The sequence below is a fragment of the Cupressus sempervirens genome, chromosome 10 (assembly GCF_028749045.1).
Source record: "Cupressus sempervirens isolate cs-2001-9-10 chromosome 10, ASM2874904v1, whole genome shotgun sequence".
Lineage (NCBI taxonomy): Eukaryota > Viridiplantae > Streptophyta > Pinopsida > Cupressales > Cupressaceae > Cupressus > Cupressus sempervirens.
Genome location: NC_143127.1, coordinates 946,810,058 through 946,819,765, shown reverse-complemented (window position 1 = coordinate 946,819,765; position 9,708 = coordinate 946,810,058).

The window sequence follows — 9,708 nt, the reverse complement described above, 5'->3', positions numbered from 1 at the left end:
ACACAAATGCCATATCAGTTATTAGACAGAGTCTACCGAGTTCTGTCGGTCAGGAAAATAGTTTACAGAGTCTACCGAGCTCAGTCGGTCAGTAAAGCCTTTTGCAGTGTATACCGAGCGTTCCTATATGTCACACGGTGAGTTAGTGTTAACCGAGTTTGCACGGTAAGCTAAGGAAATTTTAGTTCTTACCGAGATCACTCGGGTATCAAAGGATTTTGTAGCAGATGGTTAGTGTTAACTGAGTTCGCACGGTAAGCTAAGGAAAGCCTAGTTTTCACCGAGCTCACTCGATAGTCGAAGACAGCTTTTACCGAGTTTAGTTGGTTTCCAAAGGAAGTGGCAGGTTTACCGAATTCCCTGGTAATTGTAGTTTTTACCGAGTTCTGCCGGTTAACACAAGAAGCAGTTTTTTTTTGTTCTGTATTGACCGAGCAGCGTCGGCCAGTGAAGAATTTTGTTTTGATTGTTAGTTCAAGCCGACTTTGGAATATGTTTTGTCAAGTTGGTTGGGCCGACCTGGTATTATGTATAGTATATAAAGAGGTGCTCAAGATGCGGAAAAGTGTGGAATATAGAGTGTATACGGATAGTGCAAGGAAGTGCAAGGAAGAGACTTGTGTGTGCCTAAGCAGAGTTGAGCAAAGGAAAATCTTGGAGCTGCAAAGATATATTTAATCAGTAAGGATCTTGTGGAGCTAAACTAAGATCTGTATTTAGCAAGATAAGTTGCATGTATTTTCAGATCATTCATTGTTGCTTTCTAACCATTGTAACAGTGATTCCAAAATCTCCTAACAGAGTTGGTTTAACAGCCATTTCATAAATCCTTTAACAGGGTGGCAATTCAGTTGAATTGTTCTAAAGACCTCTTACAAGGCCACTCCTAACAGGGTGATTAAATCCTCTAACAGGGTCACCCGTAACAGTGTGTTTTGTAACCTTTAACAGGGTTGGCTCCTAACAGGGCTCACTTCAGAAGAGTGGAAATTGGTGACTAGTTGCTGGTGGTTTTTCCCATATTGGGTTTCCACGTAAATCTGGTGTCTACTATGTTCATGATTACTTTCTTTTGCATGGTCGCTTATTTCAGTAAATGCTTAATAAATTAACTAAACATCTATCAAGTTTTAAGCAGTAATTTATGTGTTTACCGAGTAGCAGCAGCAACTAAGTTTAAGGCATCTTTGGGACTGTTGAATTTGTTTTTGTGGTAACTGATTCACCCCTCCCCTCTCAGTTACCCCATCTTCATTTTTCAACACTCTCTTCCTTTTCTTCCTCTTGATCCTCACTCCATTCTCTTATATGGCATGCATAGGAGACATGATTTTTTTTTCCTCCCCACATAGATATCAAGGTAGATCTGGATGCTTACTTTGAGGGACACAAAATACAAATCACTAGAAATGAAGTTGGTGGTGATTTGAAATAGAGTGCAAGTTGGGCCACTTATAAAAAAATGAGTTCCTCTATGGGACAACTCGATTTAGCCTCATGTATTAACAAAAAAAATGGTATCTCTTAGAAATAGGGAATACTAAGAGGTGGGATGATTCAATGTTCCACAAAATTTTGCCCAACTATGGATATCTTTAACAATCTTTAAGCATGCCTATATAATCAAACTATAAGTAAATATAACCATAATAAACTACAACTCATAACATGATTATTTTTTAACTATGGAAACCCTGGCCAAGAGAAAACTTTAGTAGGGATGGCATCCACAAAATGATCCACTAATCAAAAGTATCTTGTGAAAGATATTGACTAGATGTTAGGAATCTATTACATATATATAGTGTATATGTCCTTGTTAGAGGACTAGGCCTTGTTAGAAGCCTCAACCCTATTAGTATTTGTTATTTTGATACAAAAGTAGCAAGCTTAGCCACCACCCAAATTTGTATATACAGGTATAGATACAAAAACCTTTCTAGCAATGTTGATATAATCTTCAATATTTGATTTGTGCTTTATAGCTTTCTCCACCAAAACTAATCATGCATCCATACAATATTGTACTATCATCATGTTCACATCAATAGTGATAATAAAAGGTGCATATTTAAACCTTATAACATTACATTACAATGCCACAATTGTTACAAACAAAAAGTGTCTTCCTTTATACCAAACTACTTAACCAGTTGACCTTCAATACCTTGCATGTTTCCCAAAACTTGAGATAACTTTTTTTCTAAGTGAGGGTTAAAATCTAGGATTTCATCTCAACCTTGTTAAGTCATTTTTTTGGTAAACTAAAAGAATCCCTTAACCAAAATACCTTTACTCTGTCATCTTCTTTGTTTAGTTTGTTATGACCTTTACCTATAAAATTGTCCATAACTATGTTCGTATAGAAAATATTCTTGAGTGCTTTTACCCACATTCTCATTTAATCATGTAATTCCTTCCCTCAACTATGCATAGGCTCAATTACTTCTAGTAAATAGTGCTAAAGAAAAATGTATGATTGTTCCATTTTTTCCTAAATAATACTTAGACAATTTTTTAAGTCCAAACATCCAAAACTTAGTATCATGTTTTTCCTTCTTCATAACTTATGTATATGTTTCCATAAATTAAAACCCTGTTTCATCCTTATATATCCCCCTATTCAAATTTCCAACAATCACCCCCTTTGGAATTGATGGAAACATGTGGGAAAATTGGCTGAGTTAAAAAATTCTTCAAGTGGCCTTGTGAAAAAATTCAACATATGTGGATCATCTTCATCTTATACATAAGATGGTATATATTCATACTATATTACACTAAAATTTATCCTACTTATAACTCCTTAAAATAAAGTATACTTAATAATTTATAATTTCCCTCAATACTCTCCCCCTTTGACATCAATGGCAAAGGTAAGTCAAAACTTATATACACATCAAAATTTTGTTACCTTCCTTCCTTCAAGCTTTCTGCATGTTAATGAGTGTCATGCACTCTCCAAAGTTCTACTTCAAACTAGTGATTTCTTTCTACCAAGTGTCCTTGACTACTTTGTATGTTGATCAATGAACATAAGCCATAGGATGTTATTTCAACTGCATTAAGATCAAAATAAAAAAATCTACCAAATTATTATTTTGTATCTATGCATTCCTTAAGCTACATCTACACATGATCAATTTTAAAGGTAAGGTTTTCCCTTAATAGAGAAATTTTCTTTATAATCCTTTCCTTATACAACTCAAGTAACTTCAACTCATCATGAGCATTATTAATCGTTCTCTCCAATTCTATGATCTATGCATTTGGATAGTTCATCCACAATTCTTTTCAGTTATGTTTCCTTTTACTTGATCTCTTTCTCAATGCCTTTGGTATGCTCAAAAGATAAAGCACATTTACCATAAAAATATTTTCCATCTAGTAGGCATCTCCTTAGTTCCTTGATACAAGCATCAATTATTGATAAGTCACTGGTGATATTGTTGCAAAATGTGCTAAATAAGTTAGCATCATCTATGTTTTGTGCCCTTTCTATTACAACTTCTACCAATATGGAGGATTTCTTGTCAAATTCCTCCAATATCCTCTCTGCTCTCTTTTCTATGTCAGGGTCATCAATTTGCACTTGCATAGTATCACATGTTTTCTTTGTCATTATGTCAAGTGTTCCCAATGCACTCTTACTCATTTTTCCATATTCTTCTACTATCTTTCCAAGTATAAATGTTGTTACTTGAATATATTTATTGATTTCCATTTTACCTTCAAACATCTTAGTAAAATCTTGTGTAAGTCCAGTGATAAGTGCTTCAAGAGGTGATCTTGAAGTACTTGTCGATGGTGTGTCTACTAACTTAGGAGGTGTCTAAACAACTGTAATTTTTCTCTCCTCATCTATAGGTCTTTTCTCTTCCACTAGTTGTGATGGTTGGGCATCCATCTAATTATTCTATTCTTTCTTGTCATCTTTCCTCTCTTCTTCTTTCTTCTCTTCTTCTCTCTTCTCTTCTTCTCTTGCTACCTTCTTTAACTAGATAATCTTGGATGTGGCTTTCTCTACTATGTTTGACCAATCTAATGTAAAGCCAGACTCTATGCTCATAGGGGTAGGTATTAATAGCATCTCTTTTTGTGAATCTTGTCTACACAAGACTGTAGGGTCCTATTGAATTGCCTTATTATCTTCTTCATTAGAACTATCATAGTCAACAATATTATATGTCACCAAATTACCAACCTCATAATCCTTCTATCCTATAAAGGGGTCATCTATATTGCTAACAAAGGGATCTTCACTAGTGTCTAGTAATTATGTCTCCTCCTATCATTATGGTGTCATCTTTCACATTAGGTGCATCCTCAGTGTCCATCACTGTATCATCTTGGTGCTCATCTTCTACTACTAGAGTAGGTGTTGTTTTTGTCATTACTTTTACTATTGCCTCCTTTGTTTCCTTAATTACTTCTTCATACAAGCCTCCCATTATTTGGATTTCTCTTGTTTTCTTTCTCAATAGGGGATCCATATTCTTCTTGATATCTTCAATTTGATTATTAATGTCTAAAGTACATAGTTTCTAAAATTGTATTTTCTCTTTTATTCTTCTCTTCCTCATTATCTCTTTTCTTCTTTATTTTCATCCTTCCATATAATTCATCTGGCATGTTTCCATGTATATGTATGAAATGTTGGTTAAAGTCGATCATATACCTTATAAATGCATTTTCTAGTTGTCTCTTTTGTAATGGGTCATATAGATGATAATACTTTTTCAATTGTGTGAGGTTTCCGTCTTTTATTGTCATTTGGTTCATTATGCCAATTTTTGATATCCAAGATTTCTTCGTCTTTGCACTACTCTCTACCTATTGCAGTTGTGGTTGTGGTTGTGTTTTTTTATGATTCTATGGTGGGGTAATTTTTCCTCTCATTTTCTTAGGTGTGTTTTCTTTTTCTTTTTCTTATGTTGCAATGTTCCTTCCAACATAAGTCATCATGACTTTGGGCTTCTTTCTAGGTCCTGGAGGGGTAGTTATTTCCTTGATCCTTTTTAGTGTAACTTCCTTCTTTCCCTCCTCATCCTTTTCTCATTTAATTGGTGCTAGTGTCACAAATTTTGAATTCCTTGTAGATCTTCTTGAAGCTCCAAGGGTGCTTATCTCACTAATTATTATCACTTCTTCTTCTTTTGTTGATTTTTCTTTTGCAACAGATGGTGTGATACTAATAGGTGTTGCACGGGTAGATATTGATGGTGGCAATGAACTAGGTGCAACAAATAGAGTTTGCACTAGCAAGATATTTCTTTGATCGGTTGCCTTCATATCTATTATTGTTTGTTCAAATTTTTTCCACTCTTCTTTTGTCATCCCTACTTCATGAAACATTTTCTTCATAACACTCTCAACTTTCTTCATAGTTTCCTTAGATACCTACAATTTTTTATCTTCAATTGATCTCTCTTCAGTTGTACCCCATCTCTCACTATCGTCATGGGTGAACCCACAATAATGGGCTTACACTTTTTTTCCTAAACTAACTTTGAACTGTGAATTTTCAAGAAAACTTTCACTTTCAGATGCAAATTGTCATTTAAGGGTTAGGAATTTGAAGATGAAGTAAATTAGAGTCTTTTAGGATTTTGTGTAGAATCCAAGTAAATTTTTTTTTTTTTTAAATTGACTTGATTTTATTGAATTAGTTTTTCTCCCACAAAAATTGGTATGTTATCAAAAACCTGATTTTCAAAAAGTGACATTGTTTTTTACACACATAACTTTTTTTCTACAATAGGTATCAATGTGATTCTTTCAAATTTACTCTGTTAACATCCATACCAAAACCATGCTAGTGATATAATGTCTTTATCCTTAGTATTTCATATTTTAGTAGAGTTTAAAGTTGACCTAACATGAATTTGGACATACATGGATTTTGACACATGCAACTTATTATATATTTACCCAATTTCAAATTTTCTTTTTTTGATTGAAAGAGGACTCAAATTTGGAGATCGTAGTTATTTTTCAAAAAAATTGTTCTCTTAGTTACTTATTTTCCATGAGCATCCAATATAGAGGTTTATTTTTTTATAACGAACCTTTGTTCAATTCACGTGTAAAAATGTATACCTAAAAAATTAAAAATATAGTAAATTCATAGTCATTAGAAAGCTTGTTCAGAGTACTTCTATCATGCAAAATGACATGACTTTAATGCTCCTTCTAAACCTAATAATTGATCCTAGAAGACATGAAAATAACTAAAAATATTATAGAATTTGCAAAAGGCATCTAGTTTTCTAGTTTTGATAGAAACTAATTTTCTATCGAAAGTTTTTCTGATAGTTTTGATAGAAAATATTCTTATTTAGTTTGATAGAAACTAAATAGTTTCTATCGAAACTATTTAGGCTGAATTTTGGTCCTAAATAGTTTCTATTGAAATTTTTTAGGACCCATTTTTTTGTTTACTTTGTTTCGATCAAAACTATCGTCCATATTAGATTTTAGTAGTTCTTCTACATACCCCTAAATTTCCACTTTAGACACTTCATAACCTAAGGGATCCATAAATATCACTCATGTGTCAACTACTTCCATACATGTTCTGTCAATTTCCATCATAAAGCATATTTTTTCCTTAGACTTCTCTACAACTCTTCTAGGTATCCTTACTATTTTCTTCATCTCAGATTGGAATGTTCTTATCAAACTATTTATATTACCAGTTGCGAAGCCTTTAGAAGGTTTCCAACAATAGTAGCTTACCAATTCCATTGTAAACTTATTTGATTTCCATTCTTACTATGGCATGTTTGGGAATCTCTTCATGACATAAAAGAATAGGTATGTTATCAAAGACCCAAATCTAAAGGTTTCATACTTTTTCTTCTTGATTCTTTCCAAGTTGTCAAAAATTTGTTGCTTCAAAATCTCACAAAGGTTAACTTCCACCTTATCAATATACATCTTATAAGTTGCATTTATGAAGCCTGTAGATACTTCATCTTCTCTAGAGATAGAGCACATCTTATAAGCTAAGTTTTTGTTGACATCATCTTTTTGAATTAAAATTGACATCATGCCTCTTCCATTCCACTTTGTCTTAGTATTATCTAGAACAAATTTCTTAGCATCAAGTCTCCTTTATAGGTGTTTTGCCCTTGTTTCTTAGTCCAGTCACCTCATGAATTAGGTCACTTTTTTATTTCAACTATTTGGTCTCCTAACCAAAATTTATTGTCATGGATTCTACTCAAAATAATTTTATATCATTCTTCATTATCAAACTCATGATGAAACAAAAATTGCTCAATCTCTAAATGTCCTAAGTGGTTGAATTCATCCTAAAGCTCATATCTTGTTTATAGACCTTGTCAAATTCCTTTGAAATGTTAATTTCACCTAGGGTTTCAAATTTTTAGTGGATGTAAGATTGTACATCTTCTACAACTACCACTCCATCTAGAATTTACAAGAATGCCTTGACAGGGTCATCACCCAAATTGGAAATTGTAGTTCTCTTAAACTTATACCTTGATTTTTCTAGAATATCATCCAAAAAAGATGGTTTCATTTTAAAAATTTCAAATGAGTTCATAGTTAATTCTTAACAATGCAAATAAATAGCTTGAAATCATAGAATTAGGGCTTTGTGTAAACTATTTGTATTTTCTTCTCTAACACTTCAATTTTCTTTTGAATCACTCTCAAATCTTGTCCACAAGTTTCTCTTGGATCTTAAACATCCAAATGGAAGTTAATCACATTCATTTTTTCCTTATATTTACCACAAATATTATTTTCATTAATTGTGCTAGTATGTAAACTCAAAAGGTTGATTCTATAATGTAGATTTTGCCATCACATTAAAAGCATGTAATGATGGTGGAGAGGGACTCATTAGGGTTATAGTCTGAAAAAAACTGAACAACTAAACCCAAAATAATAGATTATCATAGATGAGAATCATCATAGATGTTTAAGGAAAATTTATAAACCCCTCAAGTCCAATGAATAAGAATCCAAGCCATGCATATAAAATCATCCAAGAGGAGAACATAGTATAGGAACTCTAGGCTTAGTGTGTAGATCAACTCCACAACCACTGCTAGCATATACATGTGAGAGAGGGAGATTGTCTAGAAGCATCCATATCATTCACTGATCAACTCCGTAACCTATCTTCACCATCCTTCAAAAATATTTGTTGTCTCCGAAAAGGTAAATTAATTGCAAGACTTTCACTCGTCAAATGATTAATTATTAGCCAATTCTTTCACAACAAATTTCTCCAAGATTTGCATGCTAATAAATCTTAATAGAAGAAATACTCAAAACTAGAAACATTGTGAATCCTTGCATGCAAGCAACATGCAAATCATAAAATTGAGCTCTGATACCATGTAGATTTTCCCATCACACCAAAAGCACATACTGATGGTGGAGAGGGATCTCATCAAGGATATAGTCACTACGCTAACACCCCCCACATGATGGAGCCAAATACAACCATTATCATGTGGGATTTTCACCCACTACATACCATCACTAATACATTATAAGTCAATTTTTGACCTTTTATTTCGACCAAGCCCTTTATTGGCTTGTTTAATACTTTTTTTTTTTTTTTTTATGCCTGAGTTGGTTGAAATTTTGACCAAATTGGAAAAATCTAATTTGGTCAAAATTTTGACCAATTTGAGTTCATAAACAAAAAAAGGCAAAAGGTGGCATTCAATTTCACATTTCGACAAAGGTTTGGATTGGGTCTACATGCGCACGGTGAGCTATTTGAGGTTAGGGTGTTTGTATGTTATTATAATCCTCTTCTTCTTTTAATTTTTAAGATCAATACATATTGATTGATTTTTGGCTCTACTATAAGAACACTAAATTTTTTAGAATGGGATATGTGTCTCTACTAATATTTATCGCATTGGACTTGGAACCAACCATGGCATTTAGGCATAGGTAGCACCCTGAAGACCGTATGTGGCTTTTAAGAGACCTTCTCTATTTCCATCACCTCTAGAGCTTTGTACCCTATAATGCAAGAGGAAGAGGAAGTGGAAGTAGATATACATCCATCCATCTCACTGCTAAGTAGAACATTTGAAGATCTTATGTTTCCACGGTGAGTTTTCCTGAGGATTCTTCATGAATATGAGCCACATCTCTTGTTGCATCCGCTGCTATCTTCACCCTTGTCACCCAATCCAATGGAACCCATGGAACCCTTCCCACACCACCTCTCCCACCTTCAATCAATTCATATGCACATTACATTGCAACCATCAATATAACTCTCTCAAACCCCCAAAAACATACACATTCCATAGCAATTCAAACTTATCTTCTATCAATTATGGAAAATAACAAGTCAGAATAGTTATGACATACATCATTCTAACAATTCAATTGTATATGTATAACTTTCAGATCAAACTCCTTGACCCATGTCTTGTAAACCCATCTCTCGTCAACAAAAGAAAACCCAAATTTTTTAACTTTAAAAATCAAAATTTTCACCATTTAAGTATCTGATGAAAGTATGCTAGGAAATCATGTATCAAAATTATAATACGCACACACATGCTTTGTATTCTAATACTCATGTTGGTGCACAAAATATAGTCACTCATTACGAAATGTATTTAAAATAAGAAACCAAGATGTTTGTCATAATAACTTATTACATCAACAAATATCTAAAATCAACTTTGCATTGTCTTGTAA